The sequence below is a fragment of the Eurosta solidaginis genome, chromosome 2, assembly GCF_040869045.1.
Source record: "Eurosta solidaginis isolate ZX-2024a chromosome 2, ASM4086904v1, whole genome shotgun sequence".
NCBI lineage: Eukaryota > Metazoa > Arthropoda > Insecta > Diptera > Tephritidae > Eurosta > Eurosta solidaginis.
In genome coordinates, this window is record NC_090320.1 from 296404279 (window position 1) to 296429493 (window position 25215).

The 25215-nt window shown below is 35.3% G+C and overlaps 2 protein-coding genes across 9 annotated transcripts in view; one reads left to right on the top strand and one right to left on the bottom strand.

Annotated features, from left to right (window-relative positions):
* The window catches only part of Pde11 (Phosphodiesterase 11), a 251591-nt gene that overhangs the window by 80002 nt on the left and 146374 nt on the right, over nt 1–25215 (top strand). For 3 of the 8 annotated variants that reach the window (XM_067768637.1, XM_067768640.1, XM_067768639.1), the window contains exon 1: nt 2363–6522. The exons of 4 other annotated variants lie outside the window; for them this stretch is intronic. The gene's annotated coding sequence lies outside the window, so the exon portion shown is untranslated. Of the gene's footprint in view, nt 1–2362; nt 6527–25215 lie in introns of those variants that run through there. One more of the 8 variants, XM_067768638.1, reaches the window with a different exon arrangement.
* Nucleotides 1–25215, bottom strand: part of LOC137241255 (polycystin-2-like protein 1) — a 96329-nt gene that overhangs the window by 9221 nt on the left and 61893 nt on the right. The gene's annotated exons all lie outside the window — the stretch shown is intronic.

Consider the following 25215-nt stretch of genomic DNA (forward strand, 5'->3'; position numbering starts at 1 on the left):
GTCCACTCCCTCTTAAAATGCTCAGTAACACCTTTCGTTTGATACCCATATCGTACAAACATTCTAGAGTCACCCCTGGCCCACCCTAATGGCAATATCTCGAAAAGGCGTCCACCTATAGACCTAATGCCCACTCCCTCTTAAAATGCTCAGTAACAGCTTTCGTTTGATACCCATATCGTACAAACATTCTAGAGTCACACCTGGCCCACCCTAATGGCGATATTTCGAAAAGGCGTCCACCTATAGAACTAAGGATTACTCCCTTTTAAAATACTCATTACCACCTTTCATTTGATACCCATATCGTACAAACACATTCTAGAGTCACCCTGGCCCACCCTAATGGCGATATCTCGAAAAGGCGTCCACCTATAGACCTAATGTCCACTCCCTCTTAAAATGCTCAGTAACACCTTTCGTTTGATACCCATATCGTACAAACATTCTAGAGTCACCCCTGGCCCACCCTAATGGCGATATCTCGAAAAGGCGTCCACCTATAGACCTAATGTACACTCCCTCTTAAAATGCTCAGTAACACCTTTCGTTTGATACCCATATCATACAAACATTCTAGAGTCACCCCTGTCCCACCCTAATGGCGATATCTCGAAAAGGCGTCCACCTATAGACCTAATGCCCACTCCCTCTTAAAATGCTCAGTAACACCTTTCGTTTGATACCCATATCGTACAAACATTCTAGAGTCACACCTGGCCCACCCTAATGGCGATATCTCGAAAAGGCGTCCACCTATAGAACTAAGGATTACTCCCTTTTAAAATACTCATTACCACCTTTCATTTGATACCCATATCGTACAAACACATTCTAGAGTCACCCTGGCCCACCCTAATGGCGATATCTCGAAAAGGCGTCCACCTATAGACCTAATGCCCACTCCCTCTTAAAATGCTCAGTAACACCTTTCGTTTGATACCCATACCGTACAAACATTCTAGAGTCACCCTTGGTCCAGCTTTATGGCGATATCTCGAAAAGGCGTCCACCCATAGAACTAAGGATTACTCCCTTTTAAAATACTCATTACCACCTTTCATTTGATACCCATATCGTACAAACACATTCTAGAGTCACCCTGGCCCACCCTAATGGCGATATCTCGAAAAGGCGTCCACCTATAGACCTAATGCCCACTCCCTCTTAAAATGCTCAGTAACACCTTTCGTTTGATACCCATATCGTACAAACATTCTAGAGTCACCCTTGGTCCACCTTTATGGCGATATCTCGAAAAGGCGTCCACCTATAGAACTAAGGATTACTCCCTTTTAAAATACTCCTTACCACCTTTCATTTGATACCCATATCGTACAAACACATTCTAGAGTCACCCCTGGCCCACCCTAATGGCGATATCTCGAAAAGGCGTCCACCTATAGACCTAATGCCCACTCCCTCTTAAAATGCTCAGTAACACCTTTCGTTTGATACCCATATCGTACAAACATTCTAGAGTCACCCCTGGCCCACCCTAATGGCGATATCTCGAAAGGGCGTCCACCTATAGACCTAATGCCCACTCCCTCTTAAAATGCTCAGTAACACCTTTCGTTTGATGCACATATCGTACAAACACATTCTAGAGTCACCCCTGGCCCACCCTAATGACGATATCTCGAAAAGGCGTCCACCTATAGACCTCATGCCCACTCCCTCTTAAAATGCTCAGTAACACCTTTCGTTTGATACCCATACCGTACAAACATTCTAGAGTCACCCCTGGCCCACCCTAATGGCGATATCTCGAAAAGGCGTCCACCTATAGACCTAATGCCCACTCCCTCTTAAAATGCTCAGTAACACCTTTCATTTGATTCCCATATCGTACAAACACATTCTAGAGACACCCCTGGTCCACCTTTATGGCGATATCTCGAAACGGCGTCCACCTATGGAACTAAGGATCACTCCTTTTCAAAATACTCATTAACAGCTTTCATTTGATACCCATATCGTACAAACACATTATAGAATCACCCCTGGTCCACCATAATGGGGACATCTCGAAAAGGCGTCCACCGATAGACCTAAGGCCCACTCCCTCTTAAAATGCTCAGTAACACCTTTCATTTGATACCCATATCGTACAAACAAATTCTAGAGTCAGCCCTGGTCTACCTTTATGGCGATATCCCTAAATGGCGTTCATCCATAGAACTATGGCCTATTCTCTCTTAAAATACTCTTTAATACCTTTCATTTGATACACATGTTATACAACCACATTCCAGGGTTACCCCAGATTGATTTTCCTTATTTTGTCTCCATAGCTCTCAACTGAGTATGTTATGTTCGGTTACACCCGAACTTAGCCTTCCTTACTTGTTTTAAATTTTGATTTAGTGAAAATTTAACGTATTTTTTATGTTGCTATATTTTACGTTATTTTTAAACATATACTGAGTTCACTACGAGCGACTGAATTGTTAATCCAAACATTTTTTCATCTTTTGCCTTTGTCAGCCCACATTTCCACTCTCTAGTCAGCTGTTTGCTATTTTTTTTATATCAGGTGTTGTATCTATATTTCCTTCCTCTCGTTTTTTATTTCTGTTTTTATCATACATTTGTGCTTTTTACCGGCGTTTTTACACTTTTTCAATATTTCACTCAAAACTTCGCTAGTCAATTGCTGCTCCAATTAACATTTAAAGAGTGAAAGCTTTGAAATGAGTGCAGCTTTACAATAACAAGCTGGTATCCATTGAAAGCTTTTCAACACTGAAGCACATATTCATAAACGTGTAAAGTAAGAAACTTAGATATCAGTGCTCGTATACAGTATTGTTCAAAACATATGCAACTCTAGGAAAATACTTATGATTCGAAGAAGAAGAAAACACAAACTGGAGAGAAAATTCGCTGGAAGATTGATTATGCAAGGGGCGATTTTTAACATGCGAGTGTCCTACGAAATGTTAATTTTAAGATTTCTGAAAGAAATGAAGAAGGGATAAAATTAGTACTTCCATGATCGCCAAGTGGCAATGTTTTTTATAATTGCAGCTTTTTGTTGTTTAATGCTCATTACTGTGATACATTTTTTCTTCATCAATTTTTTTTAAAGAGAAGATCTATGAATAAAGTGTGTCATCGATATTAAAAGATATTATTTCGAAATTTGAAAAAAATCTCAAGAGAGGAAAAATGTTCATACCATTTAGAAATTATTCTTGATTGGCAGTTTTTTATTCTCATAAGACATATAATAAATTATTCAATTAAGAAAATATATATCATATTAACGAAAATTAAAAAAAATTTATAATTATTTAAAACTTTAGTTGAAGAAAAAAAAATGTATTAACTTTATGAGAGTTAAAAAAAGGAAGAAAAAATACATTAAATTTATACAAATCTGTGCCCCTTTAACACCGCTGGAAAAATCCATTTGGAACTGAAAATTTAAACTTGTCACCACCCGGCCCATGATTGCTTGCAATCATTGCCTATTGGCTCTTTCGTATGATTTTGCTATGAGAGAGAGATTATTTCGAAACGGCCGGTTCAACCTAGCCAAACATAACCTTCACAAGGTACAATTAAAAATTGGCAACACCATTTAAAACACACACCATATGTAAACAATTAGTGAGAAATTGAATATAAATATGGATATGTAACTGAAGTCAAAAAAAAAAAAGCTAAAATAAATGAACGAAACAATGAAGGACAACTAAACGACCAAGAGAGCAGAGACACAAGCAAAGGAGTTCATTAAACGGCAACATAGACGAGAAACAGATGTCGATGGCCAAGTGAACCAAACTGTAAAGAAAATAAAAAAGTAAAAATCAAACAATATATATGTTTACATATTACATTTATACAGATGTACCTACATACATATATGTATAAGTATACGTCCATATATTTTTACATGTTGAGTAGAAGTATACGATAAGAAACAGCTAAAAAGAGCATTTCAAAAGAAATAAAAAATTTATTAAAAGATAAAAATTGTGTATGTAAAAAATATTGTTTATGGCGCTGCGGCGAATTCGCTTTAACTTCAACTGTTGCTTAACTGGAAAAAAAATCAACTGAGAGCCTTTACTCTCACTTCCATACTTAACTCATCCCCTTTAGCACGAAGCAAATGCTCTTACGATTTGAAGCGAATTAATCTTTTTGAATGTGAGTTGTAATTGTTGCTCAAATATAGTTATATATTGAGTTAGACACGTGGATGTACCTAAATGTAGCATTGATGGCGGCAAATTGGGTACAATTGTACCTACTTGGATTTCTTTTGAACGAGGATTTAAATTTGGAGGTATTCCACAGTGAAGGGTGGGACATTTTTGCTCGAATTTGGCTCATAGTTTAAGTAAATTCTCTTTAACTACTAGTTATAGAAGTTTTGAATTTTTATCACTTAAAAATAATACTCATTTGATACGAGGCTAATGAAAAATAAATACCAAAAATAAAAATTAATAAATTAAGAGTGACGGGTGGGACTACAAAATCATCCGCCTATGAGGGTAGATCACCAACTTTCCAATTTCAGAAATATTCAGGTAGTTCACAAGGTCTCCTATACACCCTATGTGCTATGCTTTAATCAAATTTTATATTGGAAGCCATGGAAATAACTGAAATCCTAAGATTTTACATTTGCACAACTACAAATATTATTTTTAAAATTTTTATGGCATATATTTTAATGAGAAGCTAACATCCCATCTGTACCTCAACGTGACTTGTATATTTAGGATATAAAAACACTTTTTTTAGATTGTGACGGGTTTGACAAGTGGCATGGGAGGCACGTAATGTGCGAACAAGGTTTTATGACTAACTGCATTTTTATATCTTTGCTCTGCTGGATTTGTACAACTGCGTTAACGCACTAAAAGGCAGTAATTTAACTGAAATTTACTAGCCTTTTTTTGGCGGCCACATGCCACATTTGACCCACATGCTAAATAAAAATACCTTCGGAGGTAAAATAAGTTGATTGCATGTAAATAAATACCTTAAATTTCCTGTGATATATGTTTTTTGGTCCTTCACCAAGAAACGTCAAGGAAATATTTGTGCAACCTTTGAGAAATTTAAAGCTCTCAGTTAGATATACGCCATCAAAAAAAAAAGGAAAAATTGAAGGAATACATTTTTAAAGAGTAAAAATAAGTGACAGTTTCCAGTCCACATTTGAAGACCTTGGTCAAATATATTACATATAACTTCTGGTCAAGATTGGATACCATTTAAGAGTATCGCATAGGTGTCAAATTTTAGATTACTCTTTGGAGACTAAAAAAATTTAATTTGAATATTTCGATACTCATTACCTAAAATCGATAATGGCGATATGAAAAATAAATTATGTTCCCGATTAAAACGGTTAAGGCGGGGATCCGAGCTCAGATTGCCCTAGGAAGGCTCAACTTTAATCACACTTATAAACCGCTTCTTATTGAGACCGAAAGGTATGTGATATCGTCAACTATAGTATTCTCGATTTTGGGTTTTAAATAGAAATCAAAAAGTTAAATTTGAATACCTTGAGTTTTCAAAGAGATACTTGGCCCCTGTGCAACACCTTTGAAACGTCTCCAATCCAGAAAAAACGCTTGACGTTTCTAAAGTATGCCAGCTCTCTACTTTAAGTTCAATAAGCTTCCAGCATAAATTTTTAGCGGATGCTGTTGATGGGACACACAATTTTCTGAGATGTGTACATTTTTGAGTTATTAATGGATACAATTTCTCGGAATGGAGCGGCAACACTGTCACTGCGATACATTTCATAAACGGCGAAATAGCTGAGTGGCAATGATACTACTTGCATTTGACACGCACATTCCTATAGTTTGAGTTTTCGCTTGTGTTTACATTACATATGAATGTGTGTATCAGAGACGGAAATTGGTGAAGCAAAACAAACGAAGAGTAGAGAGTTTCTCACAGATAAATTCGCCGCAGTCATATAATCTACATATGTACGTCTATGTGTTAGTCTTTTGACTTTTCTTGAGGATACTTTGCACTCAAATGACCAATTTGTGCTATATAAAATAGTATTGGTGTTGCAAGCACATACACCTATATATGTAAATAAATATATACCATTGCATAGTAGCGACCATTAACGTCGTCTACTGAATCTCATAGATTTTAGTATCGCAGAGATATTCGACGTGAACGGTTTACGGTGTTGACAATTTGCTGCGACGACTAATGGAAATGTACAAACATATATATGTAGATACTACGGTGTATATAAACTGATACGAAGCGCGTGTGAAGTGAAGTATTGTGAACAATACTAAGAGTTAGCAAACACTAGATAACAACAATAAAATTAATCTGTTAAAACAACAATAATGTCAAATACTTTTATATACATCAAATACGAAGCATTAAGTGTAGTCATGACAATCTGTAAAGTGCAAAAGTAAAATGCATAAAATATATTTGCATACACCCATAAAAATATACATACGAACATGCATATACAATACAGTGAACTATGTAAAGTAGAGTGTAAGTAAGTGCTTACTGCGAAACAAATTTCAAAATATATTTTTTTTTGTAAGTAAAGTAATACTTTTTGGGTAGTTATTTCACCAGTAAAATTTTTGATACACACTTTGTTCTCATGTGTGCGTACATACATAGGTGTACGTGTGATATTACACGTGTGTGAAACTCGCTAAGGCAGCAATCAGAGATCAGCAGCAGCATTGTGATCGCTTGTTTGAATCTAAATATGTATGTAAATACATACTTACAAAGCATGTATCGCACATGTGCATGAGCATATGTTCTGTGTACATTAGACCGAAACAGGACAATACAAATTGATCTTTATTTTCTCTTGAAAGGCTTAACACATTCGCATTGATTTAATACACACATATGTAGCAGGAAACTTTGTTCGTTTGTGTTGTTCAGAATGAAGAAATAGGCAATCCAAGAAGTGGCTCATTATAAGTAAAGTTATCGGTAAAGACTTGAGCTAGACTTGGTACCAAGAAAAAAAACGTTTGTACCACAGTTATTTAGCTTAAGACTCACGATGGTAAAAACAATATTTGTTTTTCATCCAAGAGAAGTAATAATGAAGAAAATTAAATTAAAATACAATACAGAAACAATTCTATTAGTGCGATAAAAAAAAAGAAAGACTTTACTATTATTTTTACATCTCCCTAATATAACACATTGTTTCTTCTTTAATTTCTTTTTTTTAAATTACAAAAAAAAAAAAAAAAAAAAAATGGGAGAAAATAAGATCATACCATAAGGAATAAAAGAGATATTCTATTTGAAAAGTTGCTACTAAGAAACATTATTTTATTAATGAGAGTAAAAAACAAAAAAAGAAAGAAGTTTACACAATCACAAAAATCTATGATATGGTTTTGATAAATTGCTTGTTGATAAATTTTCTCTTCTTTAATTTTCTAAGAAAAATCTCAAAAAAAAAAAAAAAAAAAATATTTCTCATAGATATTTATTAGAATAAAAAAAAAATTTAAATCATAAAAAAATGAACTTTAGAAGAAATCACCCTGCAAAGAAAACAATCTTAATATCTTAGTTGCTAGTTTTTTTCTAATCTTTTTTAAACACCATAACAAATTTTTTCATATTGTTTCATATTAATGAGAATTAACAAAAACTATTTTTATTTTAAACAACAAATTTATTTGGGAACAAATTTAATTGGGAACAAATTTATCTTATTAGAATTCAAAAAAGAAAAAAAAAAAATCACCCTGTAAAGAAAACAATCTTAATATCTTAGTTGTAAATTTTTTTTTTTTAATTCTTTTTAAACACCATAGCACATTTTTCATATTGTTTCATATTAATGAGGATTAACAAAAATTTATCTAAGTAGAATTCAAAAAAAAAAAAAAATTTTAATTAAGAAAAAAATTATAGGAACCAAAAATAAATAAAATCTACTGCAATTTAAAACTAAATATTTATCTAAGAAAAAATTAAGATATAAATTACAATGAAAAAAAAAAATTTATCATAACAATACTAACAAAACAAACATCGGTTTTCTTAATGGACGATACCTTTTTTTATCTAAAAATTGGAATAATAAGTGAACTTAAAAGTTAATTTAAAAAAGTTTAAAAGTTAATTTAAAAGAAAATTTCAACAACGAAAGAGTTTGAGCACATTAATGAGAATTCAAAAAATAAAAAAAATTTACATTATAGAAAAAATAACAATAATAGTAAAAAAATAACTGTGAAAGATTTGAATACGATTTCCCGATTTCAAAACCCACCGCGCGTAGCAGTTCTAATAAAATTTTTAATGACAATTGGAATTGGAATTTATAATCTTTTTTTAATACAAAGAAACCATTTCTAGAATCAGTGTAATGTACATACATATGTACTTGCGTATTATACGTATGTACATATGTATATATATGCTCGCATATGTAAATGTTAAAAAAATAATTATATGAGCGCAATCTTTCGCTCATTTATAATGAGCGCGTACGTCTGTATGTGTACGTATTCGATTTGATATATAACGAAGTAAGGAGCTTAAGTACATTTAAAAAATAACAAAAAAGTAAGAAGCAAAGAATTTAAGTGTAAACATATGAGAATAAAAATAAAGTGAGATAAAACGTAAAAAAAAAACTGCGTAACGTAAAAAAAAAATATCTATGTAGGTTTTTAAATATGTATTTACGAGATTTCTGTGTGTGCCAAAATCTTACATATGCAACTACACAAAAATATATACACAAATGCATATAAAAACAGAGGTAAATTAAATGACAAGGGACGTAAAAAAAAGCATATATCTGTGGTCACAAGGCTTAACAGCACAAGTACATTTTTGGCAAAATTGAGTTATTATCATGGTTGAATTCTCCTTATTCGATTTCATATTGTGCCAAAATTTTGTGAAGATCACTCAAATAGTTAACGAGATATTGAGAAAGGTCAAGTAAAATTTATTGCAGTTTGCATAGGGAATAACAATCTTTAAAATGCTCTCCTGAAAAACGCAAAAAACGCACTTGTGCTGTTAAGCCTTGTGACCACAGATAGATTTAGCTACACATGTTACTGATAATCTCTGCGTTGATGCTTTTAAATTTTGTAAAATATACCAAAAATGTATAAAAAAATAATTTAAAAAACTTATAATTTGTGCAAAAATTTTTTTTTATGTTTCATAATAAAAAGATCATATAAAAAATTCCAAGAAATATTTAAAAGATCGACAAGAACAATAAAAAGCAGCGATAAAAAATGTGTTCGCGCAGAACCTGTTGTGGTGCTAAACGGGTTAAAACACCACTTAGATAATAATAAAAAAAATTTCATTATTGTGCAGTGTGCATCATAGCAGTCGAAAATGTGTTTTTGAATTGTAAGAGTAAGTGCATAAGTTCAAGAAAAATAAATAAATCAAATAAAATGAAAACCATATGATCATGCTGTCGCAATAAAATAAAAAAATTACTTGCGGGCTAAGTAATTTGGTATTTTGCTACTCCTGGGGAAATAAAAGGTTTGATTAAATAAAAGTACTGCCGTTAGGAAAAAAAAATTTAATAAAAGCAAAACTTCAGTTCAAGATATCTTAGCTAAGATGAACATTTTATTAATGTTCCACTATTTCCACTATAAAAAATTAATAGGCGTTAATTTGGGCTTCGAAATTAAGGTCACCAAAAACAACCAGATTGAAATAAATTAAAAAAAAAATGTGAAATTGAAAAAAAAAAATTCAAATTTTTCCATTATAGTAAGTGAAATAATATGCTAATCTTAGTAAACACATATGCAGCGTGAAGATTAAATTCCGCAAATTAAAAATCGAAAATTTGGTGTCACAACACGCGTAAAATATGTAAATTGATTTACGCTTTTTTATTAACTTCTCAGCTTACGTTCAAAACTGTAGCGCGTATTTACTTGCATAAATAATTATATTTAAATTTTCTAGCTAAAAATTCCTTCATAAATTTTGAATTTTAATTTGGTCGCAGTAAAATTGTATTAATGTGTGATCATCGAAAATTGGCAGCAGCAGCACAAATTGAAATGTCAACAAATTGAAATATCAAGAGCTAATAGTGAAAAAAGCGATATCAAATAGGCACGAAAATAAAAGTATGTTTGATATAATAATAAAAAACCGGTGTTAATCCATATAGGTAAACTTTAAACTAAAGAAATTCACTTTAAAATAAGTCAGGAAAATAGCGCCTAAGGTCTGTATTTCCTTTTGTGGGAGCGTTTATGTAAATATAGATTTACCGGATGGCAAAAGGAAATTTGACGTATCATAACTTTATTTTAAACAGCTCTGGCTAGCTCTGAAAACGTTTAGACAAACATGAAATACTCCCAGGCGTACGATCACACCCGACAGACATTTCTCTGAATTTCTCTATCTATCCACTTGTTTCTCCTCTGTCTAATCCTCTTCCTCTCACCTCTGCATTTCCTAGCTTACCTTGATCGGACCATTAAATTTCCCTATCGCTTTCATTCTTCCGTTAATCTTCCGCATTTCTTCTTATTCTTCCCGTTCTTATACTTATCCAAGTCAAACTCTCACTATTAGTCTTAGTCTTATACGTATTCTTACAGTTCCTGTTAACCTCTTTCTGCTACTTTGTATCCAGTCATTTCCCATGTTATTACTTTTACTCTCATTCTCCATCTTGTTCCTGCCCGTTAGTTTTCCGACTTCCTCTACTTTGTCTCCCCATTTCCTATGTTTTATCTTCTCGTTTCTTTCATATCCCCGTTTTCAATGTGGAGATATATCGAGTTTGGATTTTTTCCACATATTACATTACCAAGCTAATAAAGCAGTAGCAAAATAGTGTGATGAATATTGGCAACACTAAGGGATACTATCATCTATAAGCCGATGCTAAGCAGTGACTTGTATACACACACTCAAAAAAAAAAAAGTATCAATATTAATTTCATACGCGATGTGCAAAAATGAAACTATAAACGGTATCATTTTCGTGGTATCAATGCAACGATAAATATTATAAAAAGTATAATTAAAAGTATCAATTTTGTATCTTGACTATTGATTTGCCCATGGAAAATATTTGTTTCGCCCTTAAAATGTATCAAAATAATACCTGTATAAATTTCCTAGTTTCATTATGATAACATTTAATACTAGATTGATTATAAAACGCATTACATTTGTATGTAGTCTATTAACTTGACAAATACAAGTATCAAACTAATATTTCGAAAATGTCAATAACATAAGATCATTGATGACGAAAAAAAGATAAGCACAAATTGCACATTGATGCCTAGATGGCATCGCCTTGATGATAACTTTTTTTTGAGTGCATCAACAAATCAATCATTATGTCTATCCATATGTCCATACAAGCAGTGGAGAGTAACGCACAAACACATGCATATATCTGAGATACTCCCAAAAGTATGCAATCATTTGTGCAAGTATCACTCACATATACACGCGCATATGAGAAACTATAAACGTAGTTATAGCTGGTAATTTATAGCTGATAACTAACTAGTAAGTTCTGGAAATAGAAGCGCCTAGAAATATGTCAATGAGGAAACCGCACAGTATAAAAGCAGCAACAGTTGAGGCAAGACAAGTCAGTTTGATTTAAGCAAGCTATCAGTTGCGAAGTATAAGTGTTATTGTCAAGTAGTCTACATTTTTGCATTATTCAATATTGGAGTTATTTATTCAACAGTTTAGTGATTCGAACGCTAGCAGAATACTTGGAATAAGCGGAATTGCACTAAATTCGTTACAATAGTATCAACACTTTTCCCTCCCTACTACTTTAAAATTCATGATCGGATATAAGGGCCGTAAAATTTTTGTTGTTGTACTGTTGACTTCGCCTGCCTGGTTATATTGCGGCATGGGCCGGTCAATAAAGTCCTCACGATTTAAGCAGGATGTAGACTAAATTTGGTTTTTGTAACTCAGGCCCAATATCGAATGCATTAAAAATTAAATTATGATAGACAGAAGGAGAATTTGAGCACTTATCATGATGGATAAGAACGTCAGAATTTTCCCGAGTCTAGTAGGCATGCATTGGCTAATTGCCCTTTTTAATATGATACCTATTTTAATAAAGTGATATTATGAAATGATATCGCTGAACGCATGATTGGCGGATGGTTGACAGCGAACACACACACACAAACTGCTTTTTCTTTGAATTTATTTGTTGCTTTAACAATTTGGATTGTATTTAAAATAAATGGACTATTTTTTCATGCAGCACAAAAGTAAATATTTGAAGGTTTAATTGGACTGCTTCAATCGAGTGATTTGTTTTTGATTTATAGCTTTATAAACTACAATACTCGTATTATGATTTGGAAAATTTCCACGCTATTATTATATACTCTTTTACATTAAATCGAAATAAATCATCTCACATATCAACTCTGCTTATCATCCTAATCTGGTTAGTGTTTTCTTTGGTGGCTCTATCTCTTCTGCGACTTGGGCCAATCTACTTTTAAAATTTTCCTACGAATTGGCGAAATGGGCGAATTGGCTTCGAGTCCGGCTTATGGCAGTAATAACTCAAAAAATTAGACACATGCAAAATATTTGTAGCTCATTAGTTCATAGCAAAACACTTGAAAAGTTGTTGTTATATGTTAAAAGAGAAATTAAATAAATACACATACATAAATATTATAAAGATTACACAAATGAATACTGAATAGCAATTCACAGATAAGGTGTTTAGCACTAGATTATTTTATTCAATGACTACCCTTCAATGCCATCTACAGAACTAGAATGATAGGAAGTGTTTCGACAGAAAAAACAACATTTCCGAAGGGGGTATCAAAAAGGGAGTGATATAATTTGTATACTGATATAAAAAAAAATTAAATATACAAAAATCAAGTCTACACATAAAACCATAACCGGTAGGGGTAAGCGACAAAAACGAAAATTCTGTAGTAATCGAATTTTTCTTAATGAAAAATATGTCAAAGATTTAAGAGCTTCTAACTAAATAGAGGCGATGTCCAATCCCATCGAATATAGTTAGATAGATAGATGTTGTGAGGTTTAGCACTGCGATCTATTTCTCTATTGTGCCCTAATTCTCTTTACAACACTTCATCCAAGCCGAGTTCTCTGAGAAAATCCAGAATGGTTCTCGGCTTCAGAGAGTGTATGTGACTATTTTCTAATTTGGATGATCCTAGGATCCAGTCTCGCGACTACATGACATTCCTTCAGGATGTGTTCTGCAGACTCATCTTCGGCATCACAGAATCGACAGAGGCTACCAGACGATACGCCGAATTTATGCATGTGGCTCTTTAGCCTACAATGACCTGTGAGTATACCTGTTAAAATGCTAAGGCTACTTTTTGGGAGATTAATAATAGCCTTATATCGCTTTGAGTAGTACCCTTATATTAGTGCCTTTGCCTGCCGAAGTCCTGAACTTTCGCGCCAGTGTTGTTCTCGTAGGAAAGCCTCATTTTGTCTAAATTCCTCCCTTATTGTATGTGACCCTATTGGGACCATAGGCTCGGAACCTATTGGCTTTCCGGCCGCTGCCAACCTGGCAAGCTCGTCCGCTCGCTCGTTACCATCTACTCCTCTGTGTCCAGGTACCCATGCTAGACGGATGGTGTTGTTAACTCCAAGATTGTTTAACCTCTCTACGCACTCAAGGACTGTTGATGATTTTATCTCAACTGAAGATAATGCCTTGAGTGCAGCCTGAATGTCGCTGAGTATAGCGATTTTCTCGTTGTTATATCCCCGCTGTAAATTTATCTCTGCACACCGGCTTATGGCGACAACTTCGGCTTGGAAGAAGCTGGGATATTTTCCGAGTGGTAGGGATATTTTGGTTCGGGGGCCGAAGATCCCCGCTCATATTCCCTCCGGTGTCTTCGAGCCATCGGTGTACCATATTATAGTATGTTCCTGGTGAAGCGCTTCAATCCTGGAGGTGTCCCACGTACATTTGTTCCCCAGCTCTATTTTGAAGCGCTTCTGACTGTATCACTTTGCCTCTTCCACATCCCTCTTTAGCTATGTTTACTAAAGTTCTCTTGGCTGCCTGCTCAATTACTTTATGTAGAGGCGCTAATACAAGCGGAACCTCTATTGCTGCCGTCGGGCATGTTCGCATGGCTCCCGTAATGCAGACACACGCTAAGCGTTAAAGCTTCGTGAGTGATTTTTGTATGGTCACCATGGTTGTCCTTGATGCCCACGCAACTGCTCCGTACACTATAATAGGTCTCACTATCATAGTGTACATCCATCTTAGGATCTTTGGGCTGCATCCCCAGGATCTTCCTGCAATACGTCTGCACACCATTATTGCTCTTGTGGCTTTTGATATGGTATTGTCGACGTGTTTCTTCCATAAGAGCTTAGAGTCAAACGTGACTCCCAAGTATTTCACCTCAGTCGTTTACTCCATCTATACTCCATTCATTGTGATTTGCTTAATCCCATCCAGCTTTCTTTTCCTGGTGAAGAGCACAATGGATGTCTTGTTAGGGTTGATACTTAGCCCTACCTCAGTACACCATTCTTTCATTAACTTCAATGCCCTTTGCATTATGTCGCAAAGGGTGCTCACAAATTTACCCCTTACAATGATAACAATATCATCCGCGTACCCCTGACATCGGATTCCGTTTTCTGTGAGGTCTGTAGAAGTTCATCTACTACCAGGCTCCACAGCAGGGGTGACAGGACGCCCCCTTTTGGACATCCTTTCGTTGTTTTGATCTCTACTGTACCGTCCCCATTTGAGGTTTCGGCAATCCTCGTACGCAATAAGGCGTTTATCCACATACGGATTGGACGTTGTATCCCTCTTCTCTCGAGTGCCCGATTCACACTTTCGTGTGTCGTGTTGTCGAAAGCCCCTCTATGTCCAAAAATGCGCGTTAGCGTTATCGCCCCGCACTCGAACGCACTTTGGATTTCTGTGGACAGTTGATACAATGCAGTTTCTGTCGGCCTGCCTGTCCTATACGCATGCTGATCTCGATGTAGTGGCATTCTATCGAGAGCCTTTGATCTAATCTCGTGGTCTACAATTTTCTCCATTGCTTTCAGAGCAAAAGATGTCAGGCTTATAGGACTAAAGGACTTTGGACTAGAGTAGTCCTTTTTTGCCACCTTAGGTATAAAGACCACTTTTGCTCTTCTCCACACTGTTGGGATGTATGCCAGTGCGAGGCTATCCCTCATAATCCTGGCCAGGTGTGGGATCAATTCCCCTCCCTGCTGCAGAAAGGCTGGATATATGCCATCCACTCCCGGAGATTTGTAGCTCTGGAAAGACCTGACTGCCCTTTAACTGTGCTGTCGCTGAAGAGACCTTTGGCGAGGTTCCAATCTGTCAGTCCCATCGAAAGTAAAACTACAAAAATTTTAGTCAATTACCTTCATATATGTATATGATGAGGGTTTCGAAAGAATATGAGGCTGCCTAATTATCCACTGGAGAATCTCACAATCGAAATACAAAGAAAACAACACCGAAACCGTCGCATGCAGCTAAGCCAGACCACCTCGCTCTTTCGCTTCCCACTCTCTTGTTGCGGTAAGCTGCTGTCCTCTGAATGGCTCAAGACATGTGTTTTTATTTAGTAGCAGTTCGTGTTACCTACAATTGCCCCTAGATTGAGTTAGTGATACCTCAGCTTTTCACAAAATCCATCTCTTAAATGACGCCCGAGCAGGAACCAAAACGTTTTCATTTCTATTGCCATCATTCAATGGCGCGGCGCTCTCATTTACTGCTGGCAGGCGCCCTAAATGCCACTTGACGAGCTAATACTGTACCCTTAGTTACGTGTAATTCAATAGGCCCAGCCTACAGTTTCTCCCCGGACTTGTCACTCCCTAGAGATAATTTTTTGATAATTTTGTATTCTGCTCTAAAAATAGTTGGATTCATATGGAACCATAAGTAAATTGTTCTTATTATTTTAAGTCAATTTTATAATTTATTCTGCAAGGATTGTAATCCAAAGGCTAAAGCAATAAGAGGTTGGAGAGCCTAATGCTAGAATGTGAAGCACTATGATTACAGGGCTATCATAAGCAGGCCGCATAGAATTTTACAAAGGTACTAAAGAGAGTTGAGATGATGCAGATTACGTAAGAATGGTGTTATTTCACTGTTCATAGCGACTGATATTCTTGTAAGATCACCGAATAAACGTGGCTCAATAGAATGGGGAGCTTATTACGTAGATCAAGGAAAGCAATATTAAGAAGCACAGCCATAAAGTGGGCACTGACCGTGCACATGAGTGTCACATATTTTTATAAATAACACAGGCCGACAAGGTATGAAAAAAGTCCATAACCATGAATGAGCTAAGACTTTTGGAAAGGATTCCGGTTCGCTTAACCTGTATTCCGAATCAGATTTTCATTTTGGTTCTTATTTTTGAAATAATTTTACTAACAATCATCGCTTTTGGCTTCATTTTATACGAAAATATGTCAAAAAAACTAATTTTCATTAGAAATCTACACATACCTCTTGAGAGCGAGATAATTTTTTTCACAGGTGCCTTCTAATTTTTCCCGATATTTATTTGTCCTAATTCTACATCTTTGACCGCTGCGCAAAAGAGCAATATGTGTAGCATACTTTCAGGCATATTTTTTCATATCGGTTTTGGAGTCGTGTAGCAGATGGAGTAATAAAACAAAATATTCATGTTTACTAAAATATTTTGTTTCATTATTATAACGTATAATCGCTAAGGGCACTTGCTTACAAATAAAACTACATTTCAAACTTTTTATGTTGTTATGATAATATGTTTTCGTGACGAAAAAGCACATTCAGGTACACGTATAACGAACTGAAGGCCTTTAGAAAAGTATTGTCCCATTTATGGGTCAAAAATTTGTGCGCCTGTGTTATGCTAACTGTTTTATTAATACTCGGATGCTACCAAGAAAATATACCCACATGTCTTAGTAGCTATCTCTGATGTGATTGTTTTAGTATTTCGTATAGCCCAATCCTTTCCAATATCTACGAAAACCAATATTAATCAAAATGTTAAGTCTCTGTCTGCCTTAGATAATCCTGTGTTATTTGTTTTAGTAGTTATGTTAAATAAATAAGCGTAGGCACGTTTGTTTATTTATTTAAGCTCATTGATAACTTATTTTTGTTTGTTTTTGTTTTAAATTAAATTTTGCTTTATGCGGTAGTTAAGCCGTGGTTACTCACGAACGTACGTAGAAAAAACGTGTCACCTGACACGACCTATCTTATGAGTGTGCAATGTAAACGAAAACTCACCGACGTGCAACGCCCGTACGTACGTAGCCCGGAACGTAGAAATCAAAACAATTTTGATTTTTTCCGTAAGAACGTGTCAGCTGATCGCTCTCTCACTAGACAGGGTTGCCCAGTAAACTTTTGCGCGCTAATTTTTGATCGTTTGCAGTCTTATACAAAAACACCTAATTAAAGTTTGAAAAATTGTGAAAATAATTCGAAATAATTATGTAAAAGTGCAGATTAGAAATATGTAATCTATTTATATTTAATTAATATTAATTCCAGCCTTTTACAACATCAAAAATTAAATTGGAAAAAGTTGATGTTTCCATAAACATGCATGCAAAATGGTCAATGGCAACAGTGCTTATCTGTAAACAATACACACACAAATATGTTATGTACATGTACACAGACGCACGCAATGATTCCTACGGGCTTGAGAGTTCGGTCAAACGTGCTTCGTACGACAAACGGCCGTACGTACGGCACACGTCGGTGGGTAATTGCCGCATCACTCACGACGGTACGTACCAAAAACGTGTCAGCTGACACGACTTATCTTATGAGTGTGCAATGTAAACGAAAACTCACCGACGTGCAACGCCCGTACGTACGTAGCCGGGAACGGAGAAATCAAAACAATTTTGATTTTTTCCGTAAGAACGTGTCAGCTGATCGCTCTCTCACTAGACAGAAGTGCCTAGTAAACTTTTGTGCGCTAATTTTTGACCGTTTGCAGTTTTATGCAAAAACACCTAATTAAAGTTTGAAAATTGTGAAAATAATTCGAAATAATAATGTAAAAGTGCAGATTATAAATATGTAATATATTTATATTTATTTAATATTAATTCCAGCCTTTTACAACATCAAAAATTAAATTGGAAAAAGTTGATGTTTCCATAAGCATGCATGCAAAATGGTCAATGGCAACAGTGCTTATCTGTAAACATTACACACACAAATATGTTATGTACATGTACACAGACGCACACATTGATTTCTACGGGCTTGAGGGTTCGGTCAAACGTGCTTCGTACGACAAACGTCCGTACGTACGGCACACGTCGGTGGGAAATTGATGCTTTAGTCAGCGTTTTTTCTTGAGAATTTGTTTCGTCTAGCTTTATTTAACCCTTTTTTCTTTTTTTTGTCGCTGTTGTTTTTTTGCTTTTATTTACTCAAATGCGGCGAGTGATCACGTTTATCGCTCTTATGTTTTTACACATCCTGACGCATAAGCACATTTGTATGTACAGTGTACTCTCTCCTAACGGACACCTCTCTTAATCGGACACCTCTCATAAACGGACAAATTTTTCAATACCAACAAAATCCTTAAGTTTTTCCCTTTTGAGCGGACAACCCTCCCATAACAGGACGCGGACACTTGCTTTTTACCCCAAAGGGCTTTTTAATTTCCCATAACCGGACAGCTTACAACACTTTGTTTTCATTTACTCTTTACCATATTCGTACAGCTGTTGCTTATTCACTAATACGTGCATGGATGTAGGGGAATCCCCTAAATACGAAGAACCTGTTTTCAATACAGTAAACACATAAAAATGTATGTACCTATGGCATACACGTAGTTAGTACCTTCTTGTGTGTGTACGTACGTGAATCGCAATGCCTAAAGTAGTGTTGAGTATTAAAGACAAAGTTAATGTCATTGAAATTCATAAGAAAGAAAAACTAAGTGTACGAGAGTTGGCAAAGAAATGTACAATCAGCAAAACGCAAGCTGCTAGCATTATCAAACACAAAGATCAAATTTTAAGTTTGTGGGACACTGACATCAACCCGGAGAGAAAAAGGAGTATGCTGAAGCCCAAAGGCCTTAATATTGATAAATTGTGCTACGAATGGTTTGTGAAGGCTCGAAATAAAAGCATTCCTCTGTCAGGCACACTTATAAGGAGCAAAGCTAAAGAAATTGCAGTGAGACTCAATTACGACGATTTTAGTGCATCATCCGGCAGGCTGGAAAGGTTCAAAAAACGTCACAACATAACTTTCCGTACAATTTCTGGAGAAGCCGGTAGTGTAAACGAAGATGACGTCAAAAGTTTTTGCGCAAAAGTACCATATTTGATTGAAGGATATAATCGAAATATTTATAATGCAGATGAGACTGGTTTATTCTTCCGAGCATTACCCGATAAAACATTTGCATTAAAAGGTGAAAAATGCACGGGTGGAAAACTGGCTAAAGATAGACTCACGATTTTACACTGCATCAATACGGCTGGAGAAAAAGAACGCCTTTTTGTTATTGGAAAATCTGCAAGGCCTAGAGCGTTTCGCAACATTAATTTGAACAATTTACCAGTTACATGGCGGTCAAACAAAAAGGCTTGGATGACATCTGATTTGACGACAGATTTTCTCGTGCAGTTCGATAGAAAAATGCAACTTCAAGAACGAAACGTCGTGTTATTTCTAGATAATGCAGCTTCCCATCCTCGTGATCTAAAACTGAAGAATGTTAAAGTAATTTTTCTCCCAGCAAATAAAACAGCATTTTGTCAGCCGCTTGATCAAGGTGTCACAAAACACTTTAAATTTATGTACAAATCGTTATTTTTAAAACATATTTTGGTACAGATGGAAGATTAAAATTCTGCTATGGAGTTATCAAAATCAATAAATTTGTTAGACGTCGTTTATTTTACACACAAGGCGTGGGAACAAGTGAGTCCACAGACAATACAAAATTGTTTTATTAAAGCTGGGTTTGTGAAAACCGATTTGCCCAATGATAAAAGCGGGTGGACTGCAGAAGATGGGTTTCCTTTATCAGCACTTGCCAAGTTCTCTAGAGTTATTAATGGAGTTCAGAGCGAAATCCAAATTGACATGGAGGACTATATTAATTTAGATAATGAAATCTCTATTAGTGATGAAGACTTGGAAAATATCAATACTGAAATGTTACCTGTTTTCCAAGAATCGCTGGCCATCTCGTCTGAAGATGAAATAGAAAATGATATTGCTGACAAGATTACTTCTTATAAAGAGGCTTACTTAGCTATAAAAAACTAAAGGATTTTTCTTTAAATCACAGCGACCTTAGGGGTGTTGAACTGCTAACTGATATTCAACTACATCTTCAAGATATTGAAATTAAAGGAAAAACTCGCCAAGCGAAAATTTCTGACTTTTTTAAATTATTTTGAATATTTTGTACACAAAACTTTATTCTTTAATTTATGAACAAAGCTTTATGAACCTCCTAACTCAGTCTTATTTGTACGTATTAATATTCTTGTTTTGGAAATAAAACTGTTTAAACATTCATCAATAATACTTTTCTCATAAGCGGATAAATTTGGCAGTCTCTAAGGTGTCCGTTTAAGAGAGAGTACACTGTATATGTGTGTAAATTCGCTCGAACCCGTTTGCTATACATTGCGATCAATCGTATTTTACTTTATCAGCATATTCTTATTTACACTCAGCTGTTTTGTTATTTACTTACTCGTATGTATGTAGATATGTGATGGCTACAACTTTTCGCCGCGCAAAATTTACATTTCGTCGTTGATCGCAACCATCTAAACAACAAATATATATATGAAGTTCCCCTTATTTGCTAATTTTTAATAGCTTTTTGATTTATCTTGTAATCAAATAACGAACTCTGCAAAAAAAATCCTTTAAAAAATAAAAAAATCTTGCACAAATCGAACTAAAGAGCACTTCAATACTATTAAGAGAATTTACGGCGAATTCATCTCCGCTGCAGTAGTGTAAGCGCATTTACTCAATTATTGTTTTTTTTAAATTACAAACTTATTTTTTATTCTTCTCTGAGTCATACTCAACCTTATATACATGCATATGTATGTATTTAATTTTATTTCTCTGTTTTAACTTATTTTTTACATAAATATTTTATTTCTTTGCATATTTTTTATCTCTCTTTTTTTGCACGATTTTTTTCATTTTACCGCTTCTTACACAAAAGTTCACTTTGTCTGAAGTTGTTGCCATTGAACGCACGAGTGTGGCTTGATGACATATTCGACATTCCTGGCATAGACCATGTATGTATGTACTTTGTTCCGAGGAAGTATAACTAGAAAAGGCGTGTGCCATGCCTTGTTTTGAACTCAGCTGACTGTATGCCGCATGAGACATTGACATTTTTGGTAGAATGAATGCTTTTCGCATTGTGGAGTGAGCATAGTGGAATTTTAGCAATAAGAAGATATGCTAGAACTTGTTTTGTTGCAAGTAGAGTAAGTTTTGGTATGTAGATACGAGTAGGTACTCATTGTTTTGCCTTAGAAAGAAAAGTTGCTAGATATTTACATATAAGCGAAGAACCGAAAAAAAACAAAATCAAATTTCCAATGTCAGAGGCAAGAACTTCTTCAATCACGATTTTAATGTTAATCAAAAGGGTAAAATAGTAAAACTCGCAATCGAAATTTCGAAATAGCTCAACCATACTGTTCCAATCTAGGTAAGGTTGAATATACCGGTCAATAAAGGCCTCACATAGACTGAATGTGTTCATAGTGTCACCTTTTATTTAAACCTAAGTAATAATCGCAGATGATAAGACTTTTCTGAAATCTCATCTCTCTCTATTGGGAAAGTCAGTTCGCCCGCATTATATCGAGATGCCAAATCCTGGAGAAAACTCACGATAGACATGAATATTCTTTTGTTGCGCGAAAAGTATGCTGGTTATTTATTTTGCTGTATCCGAACTTGACTCGCGCTGAGCAAACACCGTCAGCTCCACAAGGGCTGGCAAGAACCTCTCCGAGTCACTCAAAGCCGAACGTATTTTAGATGAGGTGCTGGAGAAGGTACCTTAGCAGAAGATCAATCTATTATAACAGCTGTTATCATATCAATCGCGCTGTGATCTCTGCCATAAAAAAAAAAAAAAACAATTTGCGCAATCACGACTTAGTCAGGAATATGAATTTGAAACGTTGAAGAATTTCGTCTATAAACAGCTTAGAAATCAAACGGAATGTAACTCTTGCCAACATGGGCCACTTTGAACTAAGCGATAAACAATAATCGCGCTTCATATGGCTCTTCATTACCTGTCCTAATATTTGGCACAAAATTAAAGACGGTGTCGATACGAGATGGGATGCCTTATAAAGTTTGAGAGAGCAAAATTATGCAGAAGATTTATGGTCCTTTACGGGATGCCAAAGTTTGTGTATCGAAGGAGATTTTTTGCTGGCTTCCCAAAGACTTCGCAGGGTAAGCGCGCTTCATGGCTAAATACATTTCAGTGGTTTACCTGCGATTTTGAGCTCTTAAATTGTGGCATTGAATATTTTCCTATTTGGAAGCATACAAAGTGGGCCTACACTGAGTTGTCAGAGACAGATGGAGTACGGCTTGATGCTTGTGCTACCAATCGGCGTCATTTTTTGCGAAACAGCCATAGCTGACGTAACTTATCACACAACCGCAAAAATGGCCCAGTTAAGTGCCAACTAATTACGATGATAGTTCAATGGCGTCTTTGTTAAGGAAACGTTTCCTCGAATCTTTCCTTAGACAGGTTTTGGTGAACTTTTGAAACGCGGCTTTTTTTGCTTGTCCTTTTGTTTTTCTCAGCTCCATGATTGGAAGAGAGTTAAGTCGAAGGCAAGTTTGGGCTGTTGTAGGAGTCATATAGGCCTTGTCTCCGTACTATTTCAGGAAGGTATTCAGTTTAATTTCAGAACTATTTTGGTACGACTATCACCCTGTCCCAAATTCTTAATGTAACACAATCCTGTTTATAGAGAAGGAGATAGAAATTAGGGTTTAAGATGATTAAAGACTTGGATGTAGATATATGTATATATTAAAAAAAATATAAGTGGTCGGTTATGCAGCTACCAAAGAAATTGGCCACTACTAGCCAATATACCAGACCATCTTAAAATATTAGTCATACGCGTGGATAATCATGAAATCAGCTCTAACTCGAAAAATTGGGGATTATGTATTGAGCTTGACTATCCTTTAAAGAGCACTTCGGAGCAGTGGGAGATAAAGTTGCAAAAGTTAGAGGAGATTTTATGCGTATAATGTCTTAAAGTGCGTTCATGTTAAAGTCTCGATGTTAGCAAAAGTGTTTCACACGACAATCGCGGATAGCATCGTCGCTTTTAACGAACAATATGCGAGGGTTGTTTTTAAAATTGTCGAAGCTCTAAAAATTAATGGCAAACCTTCGCATCAGCCCAAATTCAGCGTAACTACTAGACAGCGACTTATGATATGCAGCTTCGTGTGGCTGACCCACGAAAGTTATGCATTTATATATTAACAACCGAGGTCAACGTGCTTATTTAATAGTTTTGCTTTCGGACAATGACACCAAGATTTGTCAACTTTGATAATCGATAAAATCAATGACAAAGAAAGTTATACTAAAAATATCCTTCTAATTTAATAATTACTATACTTAAGCCGAAAATTAGTTTGTGTGTTTGCTTTCTTGTAATCCCCATACACCTAAGCTACATATTTTATTGTAGTCTAAATGCCCTTGACCTTTTTGAAATGCTATTTTCTGTTTGTTTCTCCTTTTTTATTTTGCGGTTAGCTGAGCTATTCCAAGAAAAACAAGTAAGTAAGGCTAAGTTCGGGTGTAACCGAACATTACATACTCAGCTGAGAGCTATGGAGACAAAATATGGGAAAATCACCATGTAGGAAAATAAACCAAGGGTAACCCTGGAATGTGTTTGTATGACATGGGTATCAAATGGAAGGTGGTAATAAGTATTGTAAAAGGGAGTGAGCATAGTTCTATGGATGGACGCCATTTAGGGATATCGCCATAAAGGTGGACCAGTGGTGACTCTAGAATTTGTTTGTACGATATGGGTATCAAATGAAGAGTGTTAATGAGTATTTTACAAGGGATTGGTTGTAGTTGTATATGTGAAGGTGTTTTCGAGATATTGACCAAAATGTGGACCAGGATGACCCAGAACATCATCTGTCGGGTACCGCTAATTTATTTATATATGTAATTCCACGAACAGTATTCCTGCCAAGATTCCAAAGGCTTTTGATTTCGCCCTGCAGAACTTTTTCATTTTCTTCTACTTAATATGGTAGGTGTCACACCCATTTTACAAAGATTTATTCGAAAGTTATATTTTGCGTCAATAAACCAATCCAATTACCTTACCATGTTTCACCTCTTTTTTCGTATTTGGTATAGAATTATGGCATTTTTTTTTCATTTTTCGTAATTTTCGATATCGAAAAAGTGGGCGTGGTCATAAGCAGATTTCGGCCATTTTTTATACCAATACAAAGTGGGTTCAGATAAATACGTGAACTAAGTTTAGTAAATATATATCAAATTATCGTGTTAACGGCCGAGCGGAAGGACAGACGGTCGACTATATATATAAAAACTGGGCGTGGCTTCAATCGATTTCGCTCTTTTTCACAGAAAACAGTTATCGTCCTAGAATATAAGCACCAACCAAATTTCACAAGGATTAGTAAATTTTTCTTCGACTTATGGCATTAAAAGTATCCTAGACAAATAAAATGAAAAAGGGCGGAGCCACGCCCATTTTGAAATTTTCTTTTATTTTTGTATTTTGTTGCACCATATCATTACTGGAGTTGAATGTTGTCATAATTTAATTATATAACTACTGTAAAGATATTAAATTTTTTGTTAAAATTTGACTTAAAAAAGTTTTTTTTTAAAAGTGGGCGTGGTCGTTCTCCGATTTTGCTAATTTTTATTAAGCATACAAATTTCATAATAATATCTTCAACGACTGCCAAATTACAGCTTGCAAAAGTTTTAAATTACCTTCTTTTAAAAGTGGGCGGTGCCACACCCATTGTCCAAAATTTTACTAGTTTTCTATTCTACGTCA